We start from the raw sequence: 13,228 nt of genomic DNA on the forward strand, positions 1-13,228 counted from the left end.
TTAAGGTTAAAAGTTGAAAACAAGAATGACACACTAACTTTATTACGACCCAATTAAAAACAATATGTCTCAAGAACTCTCTTTGTTACAAAACATTATTCTATCTACATTCTCATCACACAACTTTTATTCAAACCACACAAAACTTTTATTCAACCCAACACTACTACTTATCATGTTACACCTGATCTTGTAGCTCAAAGCTCTCTTCGAGAATAGGGATGAACACTCTTGGTATAAGAGGGTCCCGCTGCTTGACTCGCTTCTTGACTACGCGGGTCCTGATGGGTTTCATTCTCTACCTTGACTGTAAAAAAATAGGAATAACAATAAAAGATGATGAGCCAAAATTGCTCAACAAGCCTGCAACAACATATATAGTATAAAGAGAGAAGGATAAGTGAACCAATAAGCTGCTGGTTTGAACAACCATCTGTATCTGGATAGGATAATAATTTGCCAACAATGGCGAGTGCCAAATGAACAAGACTGGAAATAAGAACCAACATATGCACTATAACCTGCTGATCAGTCAGGATACAGTGCAGATCTATACCCAACTGCATAGACCCAACCAACATAAGGAGTACTCAGGCAACTATGGCCTATTAATTAAAGGTCTGGGTAAAACCAGCCCGTATCGTAACCATCCAGTCCAAGGTTTAGCATCCGGAACAATCGGAATGCTTTTGATGTATCCCAACATTAGGATATATCCGAGTATATGTAACAAGGGTAAAAGTATTGGAATATGAATAAAGGATTCAATAAATTGGGAGAAATCAAGAATCGAAATGAAGTAGAAATAAGAATCAATAATTATGTAATAGTGTATATGAACAAGAATTATCAAAGTGTAACTGATATGGAAAATGGAGTATAATTCACTATTCTGAATTTAGAACAGGGGAAAAACTTGCCTTGCGCGTACTTAACCTGGTTCAACTCACCACCTTCAGTCTCTAGCTTGATCTGCCTTGCTGACACTGAACCAATCATAGAAAGATAGTCGTTTAGATAACTTACTACATACGCGTATCTCGAATTGATACTACGCACCCTATCATTCTACCCATGTGTTTCTATCTGACTCGCATATATACACATATAATTATATAGCACATAAGATTCACATAATCACGTAAGGCACATAGCATATAAAGCACATAATTGATTTTTTTTGGACTTATAAATATTTCTAGAATCGATACTAGACTCATACCTGTATTAACTAACCCTATCTGATTTTTATTATAATTTTTCGGGATTTATTTAACTCGATTCTACCCCTATTAGGGTCTATAAACCATTAATTAACACAAGACAACTCTATTTTGGAAGAAATTATGACTTACAATTATTTTTTATTGGATTCGTTTCATTTTTCTGAGTCTAGGGGTCTTCGTTTTACCTAAATCGGACTAACGGTTTAATTATTATGAATTAAACAAGATTTAATTAATTAAGAAATTAATTATAAATAATCAATTATAATTAAATAATCCTTAATTATATTTTTAAATAATTACTTAATATTTATTGTATTTTAACATAATTAATCCCTAATTATTAGGATTAATTATAATTTATTAAAATTATTTACAAATTATTATCACTTACTCGATTACATCGATTATTTACAAATAACTAATCGATCCAATTAATTGATACGCTATTTATGGAATAAATAAATATTATTCGAATCAAAATTTAACTTAACGAGCAACTACTCGTATAAATACGAGCTGCTCGCGATCTTCGCATAACTATCGAACCATTATTATTACGATTATAGCTTATACGATTTATTAATCAATTAACTATCGGTATTTAATTATTCGATGCGAATAATCAGTACCACATTCTTCGAATAATTAACGCTCGAATAATAATTCTAACTTAACGAATCATTATTCGAATAGGTACGAGTTACTCGGGATATTTAACTAATTAACGGATTATTATTCGTATTATTTGATTATTTTTAATCCTTATTTATTAATTAATTACCTAATTATTAATTAATTACCTAATTATTAACTAATTAGATAACTAATAAATAATTAGATAAATAATTAAATAATTAATTAAATAAATACTTAAATTTGAATTCCTAAATTAATAAAATAATTTAGAAATTAATTATTATATTTTTCAGAATTTAAAACTAATTTTTAATTCATTTATAGAATTAATAAAACTAATTTTGATTTTACAAAATATAATTAAATAATTTGATAATCCAGAAACATGAAACAGGGACAGGTTTTCAGGGTTGGGGGATCAAACCCCGGGTCGAAACCGGGTTGGAAACCGGGTCGAACCCGAGTCTTCAAGAACACGGCCAAGCTGCCCAGAATCCGGCGATGGTGGCCGGTTCCGGCGAACTTTCCGGCGAGTAATTCCTCAGCTTCCAGGCCATCGTTCTGCAAGGTTCTGGTCCCGTTCGATTCCACGTAACTGCAGCAACACAACCCTGTCGTCCTCTTTCGTCTCTGTCGCCTAGGTCGTTCTCTCCGGCCTAAAACAGAGCATCGACCGGCGAACGGTAGCAGAATCCGACGAGCTCGGTTTCCAGGCAAAACAGACACCGTTTAATTCGCTTCTTGGTGGATTTTCACTCCAAATCACTTCAGGAACACAACCATATCAATATCATCTTCCAATAACCCCAGGAACGATTTCTCCGATCAAACCAAGCAATTTTCCGGCCAAATACCAAACTAACACATTCGTACACAAAAAATTACAGATAATATATCAAAATAAAGCTTATCACTTGTATAATCTAACCCCTATAATCAAAATAACCTCAGATTCATACAAAATTAAAAATGAACTAAAATAAAACTACATAAACTTGAAACTAAGGACTACTACCTAGAACAAAACTCCGATCAATTAAATAGCAAAAATTAGTTGTAAAAAAGTACAGGAAACTATATCAAACATCAAAATCAACCCAGAACCCCATAATCAAAAACCCCCAATTTCAGTCCAAGAACCCTAAATCACGAATTGAAAATCTAGGCAACAAAATATGAAATTAATGGTATGAATAGAAAGTAGAGATCAAGAGCTTTGTTTTGGTTACTCACATGATCGATTTGGATAACAGAATCACTCTCAAATCTGCAGTTGAATTCTCTGGATATTCTTCACCCCCACAAATATTTCTTGAATTATCTGATTTTTAATTATAATTAACTGAATAATTAACAACAAATCAGGTATTTTTATTTATGAAAATAATACCCCTAAATAAAATTAAGGGTCTAATTACACATCTAATAAAAATATTTGGCCCCAATTTTTATAATTTTTGGGTATTAATAATGAATTTTTAAATATCCAATAAATACAAAATTAATGCCAAAAATTCCCAAAAATTATGAATATTACAAAAATGCAAAGAAAAATGATGTATGATAATTTCATGATCATATAAAAATAAAAATGTAATTTTTGTGGGGTTTTTGGTACCCGAAGGGGTCCGGAAAAGTCGTTTTTCACGAAAAAGGTAAATTTGTAAAACGTCTAAGAGTTCAGAATAGCGATATGGTATAGGTTGTTTTTGGCAAAATATGACCAATGATTTTGTTTGAAATACGGGCTTTTAAAACACTGTTTGAGTCGTACGGGTTTTGATATAAAATATATAACTTGCGATAAAACATTCAATAAATATCCAAAACACGTTCAGGTCAAAACAGACAACAAGTAGAACATAACGATTAGGGTTTAATGACTCCACACATTTAACCACATAGTAATACACATAATTTATCTTTATTACAATATAATACAAGTGAAATTTCTCGGTCGTTACATTCTCCCCCCTTAACAGGATTCTGTCCTCAGAATCACGCTATGAAAATAATTGAGGATACTTTTCTAACATTTCACTTTCGAGCTCCCAGGTTGATTCTTCAACCACTGGATTTCTCCATAAAACTCTTACTAATGATACAGACTTATTTCTTAATACCCTCTCTTGCCGATCTAGAATCCTTATCGGCTGCTCTACATACGACAAATCTGCCTGAAGTTCTATTGACTCATATTCTATTACATTCCTTGTATCAGGGTTGTACTTCTTAAGCATAGATACATGAAATACGTTATGAATATGCTGCATATGGGGTGGTAAAGCTAACTCGTACGCAACCTTTCCGACTTTCTTCAAAATTTTAAATGGTCCAACGTAGCGAGGTTTCAATTTGCCTTTGTTACCAAACCTAGTTAATCCCTTCCATGGTGATACTTTTAGCAATACATGTTCCCCTTCCTCATAGTCCATATCCTTTCTGGATTGATCAGCATATTTACGTTATCGATTCTGCGCTACTTCAAGTCGCTTGCGGATAAGTTCTACTTTTTCCTTGGTCTGCTGAATCAGTTCTGGACCTAGAATCTTGCGTTCTCCAACTTTATCCCAACATGTAGGTGTTCTGCATTTTCTTCCATATAGAGCTTCATAAGGTGGCATCCCGATACTTGCTTGATAGTTGTTATTGTAAGAAAATTCCACTAGCGGTAAGTGCTCGTTCCAATTGCCTTCAAAATCTATCACGCATACACGTAGCATATCTTCGATTGTTTGGATTATCCTTTCACTTTGCCGTCTGTTTGTGGATGATAAGCAGTACCCATGTTCAACTTGATTCCGAGGCATTCTTGGAATTGTCTCCAAAATCTCGAATTGAAACGGGGATCTCGATCCGATACAATCGATATGGGTACTCCATGACGCATTACAATTTCCTTGAGATATAAGTGCATTAACTTGTCCAGTGAAAACCTTTCATTGATCGGAAGTAAATGTGCTGACTTCGTTAATCGATCAATGATAACCCAAATTGTATCATGATTTGCTTTCATCCTTGGAAGTCCCACTACAAAATCCATGGCTAAGTGCTCCCATTTCCATTCTGGAATACTAGTGGTTGTAATAGTCCGCTCGGGCGTTGATGTTTAGCTTTCACTCTTTGGCACATATAACACTTGCTGACCCATTCCGCTATCTCTTTTTTTATATTTTTCCACCAAAAGTTTTCCTTTAGGTCTCTGTACATCTTTGTGCTTCCGGGATGAATCGAATGTCTTGAACTATGAGCGTCTTACAAAATTTCCGCTTTTAATTCCTGTACGTTAGGTATCCAGATCCTCGAAGCAACTCGAAAAATTCCTTTGGCACCTGTCTGATTGATAATCTCTTCTCATGTCAAATTGTCAATTTCCTGGCCCATTACTTCTTCCTGACACCTTCTTATTTTCTCCAATAGTTCCGGTTGAAAGGTCATAGTGTAGATTATTTCAGTAGGGTTTTCTGGAACACAAACTTCAGTCTCCAATTTATCAAATTCCTTGATTAAGTCTTCTGAAGATGTTAACAAGTTCAATCGTTCCTTTCGACTTAACACATCTGCTACTACATTGGCCTTGCCTGGATGATAATTGACTGAGACGTCATAATCTTTGATTAACTCTAGCCAACGTCGTTGTCGCATGTTAAGTTCCTTCTGGGTGAAGATATACTTCAAACTTTTATGATCCGTATAAATCTCACATTTTTCGCCGTACAGATAGTGTCTCCAAAGATTCGGTGCGAACACAATTGCTGCTAGTTCGAGATCGTGCGTCGGATATTTCTGTTCATGCGGCTTTAACTGTCTGGAAGCATATGCGATCATGTTTCCATGTTGCATCAAAACACATCCAAGGCCGCGATACGAAGCATCGCTGTATATGACAAAGTCTCCTTGATCATCAGGTAAAACAAGCACAGGTGCAGTTACTAGTCGATTCTTCAATTCTTGGAAACTCGCTTCACATTTCTCGTTCCATTCGAACTTTTCATTTTTTCGCGTCAACTTCGTCAATGGTACGGCTATCTTTGCAAAATCTTTAACGAATCTTCTGTAATAACCAGCTAATCCCAAGAAACTTCTGACTTCCGTTGGCGTCTTTCGTCTTTCCCAATTTAAAATAGCTTCAATCTTCGCTGGGTCCACTTGAATTCCTTCAATACCGATGATGTGTCCTAAAACCTGCACTTCTTTTAGCCAAAATTCACATTTTGAAAATTTCGCATAGAATTGTTCCTTTTGTAACGTCTCCAATGTCGTTCTTAAGTGTGCTGCATGTTCTTCTTCCATCTTCGAATAAATCAAGATGTCATCAATAAATACAATGATAAACTTATCCAAGTACTTCTTGAATACTCGATTCATTAAATCCATAAATGCTGCAGGTGCATTCGTCAGTCCAAAAGCCATCACAAGAAATTCATAATGTCCATACCTTGTTCTGAACGCAGTCTTTGGAATATCTTATGTCTTGATCTTTAACTGATGATAACCTGATCGTAAGTCGATTTTCGAAAACCATGCTGCTCCTTTCAGTTGATCAAATAAGTCATCGATGCGAGGCAAAGAATATTTATTCTTGATAGTTAACTTGTTCAGCTCGCGATAATTAATACACAATCGCATGCTACCATCCTTCTTTTTCATAAACAATACTGGTGCGCCCCATGGGGATACACTTGGCCTTATAATTCCTTTGTCGAGAAGTTCTTGCAACTGCTTTGCTAACTCCTTCATTTCAACGGGGTCCATTCGATATGGAGCTTTCGAAATTGGTTCAGTCCCTGACGCCAAATCAATAGTGAACTCGACTTCTCGATCCGGTGGAAGTCCTGGAAGTTCATTTGGAAAGACATCGGGAAACTCACAAACTACAGGAATATCTTCAATCTTCGGACTTTCTTTGTTGGTATCTAACACGTAAACTAAGTAAGCTTGACATCCTTGACGTAGCAATCGTTTCATCTGCATCATTGTTAAAAATCTCTGCCTTTGCTTTTCACCTTTAAATATTACCGTTGTATTTTCTTCTGTCTGCAATTTCACTTTCTTATTTGCGCAATCAATCTGATCATTATTATTATCTAGCCAATCCATTCCTAAAATAACATCAAATTCTCCTAACCTGAAAGGTATCAAGTCAACTGAGAAATGACATCTCCCTATCTCAATATTACAACCTGGGCATACTCGATCTACTATAACCTGATCATCATTTGCTAATTTTATAACTAGCACTTCATCTAACCACTGAATCTCATGGTCTATCTTAGAGATAAAATCTTCAGAAATAAAAGATCTAGCTCCTGAATCAATCAATACTAGTGCATTTACGGAATTCACGGGGAGCGTACCTGCAACCATATTCGGACTATATACTGCTTCCTCCATTGACATGTTGAAAGTCCTTGCCCTGGGCTGATTTTGTGGTGGTAGTGGAGGTGGAGGTTATGCTAAAACCCTTGGAATACTAGCGGCCGTTGCAACTCCTCTGCAGTCCTTGGCAATATGTCATTTTCTTCCGCACTGGAAACAAGTGACCTCTGCTCGTCCCATCGGATATTTTCCAGAGTAGTGTCCCCTTTGCTTGCACTTAAAACACGTGACATTTGGCTTGTTGCAAATCCCCGTATGCTTTTTACCACATGTTCTTCAATCAGGTATAGGCGGTCGGATACGTCTCTGCTGAGTTGGGGCGGGAAGTCGATTACCCGTCCTCTGGTTGTTTTGTTTTGGTCTCCTGGCATTTACTTTTCCTCGGGCTTGAAATCCCGACCTTCTGTTGAAACGGTTCTGGGAATTTCCTGGTCCCTTCTCTTTCTGAGCTGCTTCACTCTCACCTTCAATGATTATGGCCTTCTGAACAACAGCCGTATAAGTCGTCAGCTCAAATACAGCTACCCTGCTACAAATCCATGGCTTTAGTCCCTACTGGAATCTCTTGGCCCGCTTTTCATCCGTATCCACTTGCTCAGGAACAAATCTGGCCAATTCAGTGAACTTGGTCTCATAATCTGCGACCGATAAATTGTCTTGCTTCAGTTCCAGGAACTTGATTTCCATCTGGTTCTTCATAAAATGAGGAAAATATTTCTCCAGGAAAAGATCGGTGAATCTATCCCAGGTCACCACACCTTCTCCTTCCAAAGCTTTCTTCGATTCCCACCAGTAATTGGCTTCGCCTTTCAGAAAATAGCTGGCAAAGTCCGTCTTTTGTTCTTCCTCAACTTTCACCAACGTAAAAGCCTTTTTTATCTCCTTCAGCCAAGCTCAATCCTTTGTAGGATCCGTGGAACCGGTAAATTCTGGAGGCTTTACTGATTGAAATTGCTTGAAAGTAACTACAGGTGCTGCTGGAGGTACTTGATGTCCTGGATGAGCGGCTTGCTGTAGCATTTGTTGTTGAAACTGCTGTTGTTGCTGCTGCATCTATTGTTGTATCATCAACATCTGCTGTTGCATGAGATGAAACATCTAATCCATCTGATTATTATCGTTTTGGCCCTCGATATTTCCGTTAGACGAGTCGGGTCGTGCTTTTCTTTTGGGTGTCATCTTTCTGATAATAAAACAATGGGTTCTCTTAATAATAATATACTAAACATGTGTTATGGAATGGAAACAGTCTTTTTAATATTAAAACAGCGTTAAAACAGTTGATATGGGGAAAAACAATTTATTAAATATCTAAATAAATAAAACAGTGCGATGTTTAAATAAATCTTTTTTATAATAATTTTAAAAATTTTAAAAACATAAAGGGTAAAACATGATCATAAATTAAACAATATTTTAAGATATGCAACGATAAAACAGTGAAATAAATGTAAATGCTTAAATGACTGGGAAATAAATAAAACATAAAAAAGTTCATCTTATATATATATGGGTGGGACACCAGCTGCAGGTGTCAATGCTTGATAAAAAGTCTATGATATGTCAGTCATACTGCTACTACTATCAGTCAAAACTAGTAACTATCCTCATACAAACTAGTCATACTATACTATGCTGCCTCTATCTACAGATATATACAAGATACAACACTCCTCCATCTGCTAAGATCAAAATCCTGGTGGCCTACGGCTGAGCTCCTACTGCAAAGCCTCTAACACTGCCTTGATAAGTCTCATCGCCCTACGGTATGCTGCCTCTGCACTAATGTCCCGCTGCCTCAAGTCAGTAAGCTCCGGAGAACCAACTCTGTGAATCTGACGTAGCTACTCTCTCAATATGTAGTCTGGGTGAAGTGCTCGAACTAGACCATCCGCCTGTGTCTCAAACAACCCAAGGATCTCTCTACACTGATCCTGCCATCTGACCATCTTCTCTCTCTCTGACTGGAAATGCTGATATGTAATTGTGTGATGATCATGAAGATCCGTGCGGGAACCTCGAGAAGGTGATAAGTGGCATTTTATACCACTTAGAACGTCTTAAAATGGCTTAAATTGGTGTCTTGAAATCAAGTATTTTGTGTATTTGATGCGTTTTTCTAGTGTTTATGCATTTCAGGGTATTAGTTGCATTTCGGGGGAGGAATCATCAAGAATAAGCCTTGGCATGTGTTCACCATTGCGAGAGGAAAGGAACGGGCAGAGTACGGCGAAGAAATGGAGCAAACTTGGATTTTTTCCAGTGGAGGCCTGCGCGCCCGCGCAGCTATGCTGAGCGGCCGCGCAGCAACCTGCGCGCCCGTGCAGCTATGCTGAGCGGCCGCGCAGGGTCGGGAATTTTGCTGAATTATTTTAGACTTCTACTTCTGTTTGGCTTCCAACTTCTATGTAATCTGAGTTTTATGGGACTATTATATAAGTAGATTTGAGACGTTTTCACGAAAAAGAAGAAGAAGAAGATTGTGTTTTACGCAAGAAGCGAAGGAGATAAGGAAGAAGACCGATTTAGCACACCGCAACGAAGAGGAAGCATATTTTCTTGTGATTCTTGTTTCGTTGTAACGTTGGATGCTAGTTTTTTTGCTTTGACTTATTTACTCTTGTGACGTACTCTGTTTTAATATAATTAGTTTAGTTATTATTTTCTTGTGTTTGTTTATCATGATTTCATATGAACCCATGATGGCGATAAGTTCTATTATGGGCTAATCGTGATCATGGGGTTGCAACGGATTTATTATGGAATTCTTTAGTTAATTGTTTAATACTTTAGTGTGTGATGATTGCTTGATATCTAGTATTGGTTGTGCGTATTCGTCTTATGTGCGTCGCGAACATATAAGATAGGGTGTTAATCTCTTGTGAAGCGACGGTGGATCTTGAGATTTAGAACTTGCCATGCTAGCATAGGTTCATGTACGTTGTGCATGATTAGTGGGTAACTCTAACAGTTTTATTTGCCCTATGTAATCAAAAAGGAATAACTTGTGCTTAAATCGTTGTATTGTCAATTTCTGTAGTCATATAGGAACTCAACATAATTGATGACTATTCGACTTCTATCTTAATTGTGGATGCTTGGTAGAATGGTATTAGTACAATGAAAGTTGGCTTTTATCAGTTTCGTGTTATTCGATTAATATCATCACTGTCACATGCTAAAGGTAATAACAATGGCTATAGAAGGAAGTAATAATGAAGTTGTGATCTCATGAGTGTTTTATTATTGATAAGTTGAAGTGTTAGTTAAGTGGTTAATTAAGTAGTTAATTATAGTTAATATTTAATCAACAATTTTAAGTGTTATTATCTTAACATTGAGAAGTAATCATACATTGGTGAGTGAGTTTAATTAGACAATAATTTAGTCTGAGTCTCTGAGGGAACGAACTAGAAAATATTTTATATTACTTGCGAACGCGTATACTTGCGTGAATATTAGCGCGTGTTTTCGCCCTAACAAGTTTTTGGCGCCGCTGCCGGGGACTCGGCGTATTTATTTAGTTTATGTACTTACCATCATTGGTTATTAGGACTCAGTGATTAGGACGTAGTAGTTACTTATTTTTTCTGGTTGTGTTTCAGGTACTTTAGCAAGCGTTTATGCAAACTCGTTCTCGTGCTCGCAAGAGGACTTTAGATACAGCTGAGGAGACAGACGAAGTTCTTGATATTCCGGAGAAGTTAGATTTTGAGGATTCGGATTCAGGAACTGAGCAGAAAGAACCAGTAAACATGGGAGATCGTATTGTTCAAGCTGATCCAGCTCTTATGGATTTTTCTCGGCCTAAAATTGATGACATTCAGTCAAGCATCCTTCATCCGGCTATTCAAGCTAACACCTTTGAAATCAAGCCGGGCACTATTCAGATGGTGCAGAATTCTGTTTCTTTTGGAGGAGCGGCAACTGAAGACCCCAACATGCACATAAGGAATTTTGTCGAGATCTGCAGCACTTTTAAGTATAATGGCGTGACTGATGAGGCTATCAAGTTGAGGCTTTTCCCATTCTCACTAAGGGACAAGGCTAAAGACTGGTTACATTCTGAACCAGCTGGGTCCATCACTATGTGGCAAGATCTTGCGCAAAAGTTTCTGGTGAAGTTTTATCCGATGGCAAAGACTGCTGCTATGAGGAGTGCTCTTACTCAGTTTGCGCAGCAACCTACAGAATCTATGTGCGAGGCTTGGGAACGCTACAAGGAAATGTTGAGAAAATGTCCACATCATGGAATGTCGGATTGGATGGTGATCACTGGTTTCTATAATGGTTTGGGGGCCCAATCTCGGCCCATGCTCGATGCAGCAGCTGGAGGCGCCTTATGGGCTAAAAGCTATACTGAGGCGTATAATCTTATCGAGATGATGGCTGCAAATGAGCATCAAAACCCAACTCAGAGGATGACGTCAGGCAAGGTAGCAGATATTATGGAAGTTGATGCAGCCACCGCTATTACAGCCCAGCTCCAAGCGCTATCAATGAAGGTTGATTCTCTGGCTACGTATGGAGTTAATCAAATAGCTATGGTTTGTGAGCTTTGTGCAGGTTCTTATGCTACGAATCAGTGTTCTCTTGTAAACGAATCTGTTCAGTATGTGAATAATTATCAGCGACAACAGCAGCCTGTGCCAGCGACCTATCATCCTAACAACAGAAATCATCCAAATTTCAGCTGGGGGAATAATCAGAATGCTATTCAGCCACCATATCAGCAAGGAGTGAGTAAACAGTTTAACCCACCTGGATTCCAGCAACCACAGCAGTATGCTACAAGGCAATCATATCCTCAACAGGGAAGTGCAGCTGCACCTACTAGTGCTGATTTTGAGGAACTTAAGTTGTTGTGCAAGAGTCAGGCGGTTTCTATCAAGACCTTGGAAAATCAAATTGGTCAATTAGCCAATGTAGTGCTCAATCGTCAACCTGGCACTCTTCCCAGTGACACGGAAGTACCAGGCAGGAAGGAAGCTAAAGAGCAAGTCAAGGCTATTACCTTAAGGTCTGGAAAAGTAGCTGATGCTGAAAAGGCAAAAGAAGTAGAAGCTGAAATTAGAGGTGAAGAATCTAAGCAAAAGGAGAAAGCGGCGGAACCAAGGAAGACTACTGTTGAACACACTCTGCCTGAGGCTAATACAGGGGAGAAACAGCTCTATCCTCCACCACCTTTTCCTAAGAGATTGCAGCAACAAAAGCTGGATAGACAGTTCGGGAAGTTTCTGGAGGTGTTCAAGAAACTTCACATCAATATACCTTTCGCTGAGGCTCTGGAACAAATGCCTAGTTATGCGAAGTTTATGAAGACTATTCTTTCAAGGAAGGTGAAACTGGATGACCTTGAAACCGTTGCTCTCACGGAAGAATGCAGCGCTGTTCTGCAACAAAAGTTACCACCAAAACTGAAAGATCCAGGAAGCTTCACCATTCCTTGCACAATTGGCAATCTGACGTTTGACAAGTGCCTTTGTGATTTGGGAGCAAGCATTAATCTGATGCCATTGTCGATCTTTAAAAAACTGGATCTGCCTGATCCAAAACCCACGTACATGTCACTACAATTGGCTGACCGTTCCATTACTTACCCAAGGGGCATAGTTGAGGATGTGTTCGTCAAAGTGGATAAGCTCTTCTTTCCAGCAGATTTTGTTATTCTGGATTTTGAGGAAGATAAGAAGATTCCCATAATCTTGGGGAGGCCTTTCTTGGCTACTGGCCGTACCTTGATAGATGTGCAAAAAGGTGAACTTACAATGCGGGTCCAAGATCAGGATGTGACCTTCAACGTATTCAAGGCAATGAAATTCCCTACAGAAGATGAGGAGTGCTTAAAAGTGGATGTGATTGATTCTGCGGTTACTTCGGAACTCGATCACATGCTAATGTCTGATGCATTGGAAAAGGCCTTAGTGGGGGATTTTGACAGCGATGATGAAGATAGCAACGAGCAATTACAATATCTGAACGCT

At 37.9% G+C, this 13,228-nt stretch overlaps 1 non-coding gene across 1 annotated transcript; it reads right to left on the reverse strand.

The window, feature by feature from the left end:
• Nucleotides 1-11,392: 11,392 nt before the first annotated feature.
• Nucleotides 11,393-11,499, reverse strand: LOC141722371 (small nucleolar RNA R71). Its single transcript, XR_012575390.1, has one exon. It is a non-coding gene; the product is annotated as a small nucleolar RNA R71 (small nucleolar RNA).
• Between the last annotated feature and the right edge of the window lie 1,729 nt (nt 11,500-13,228).

The sequence above is a fragment of the Apium graveolens genome, chromosome 4 (assembly GCF_009905375.1).
Source record: "Apium graveolens cultivar Ventura chromosome 4, ASM990537v1, whole genome shotgun sequence".
In the NCBI taxonomy this organism is placed as follows: Eukaryota; Viridiplantae; Streptophyta; class Magnoliopsida; order Apiales; family Apiaceae; genus Apium; species Apium graveolens.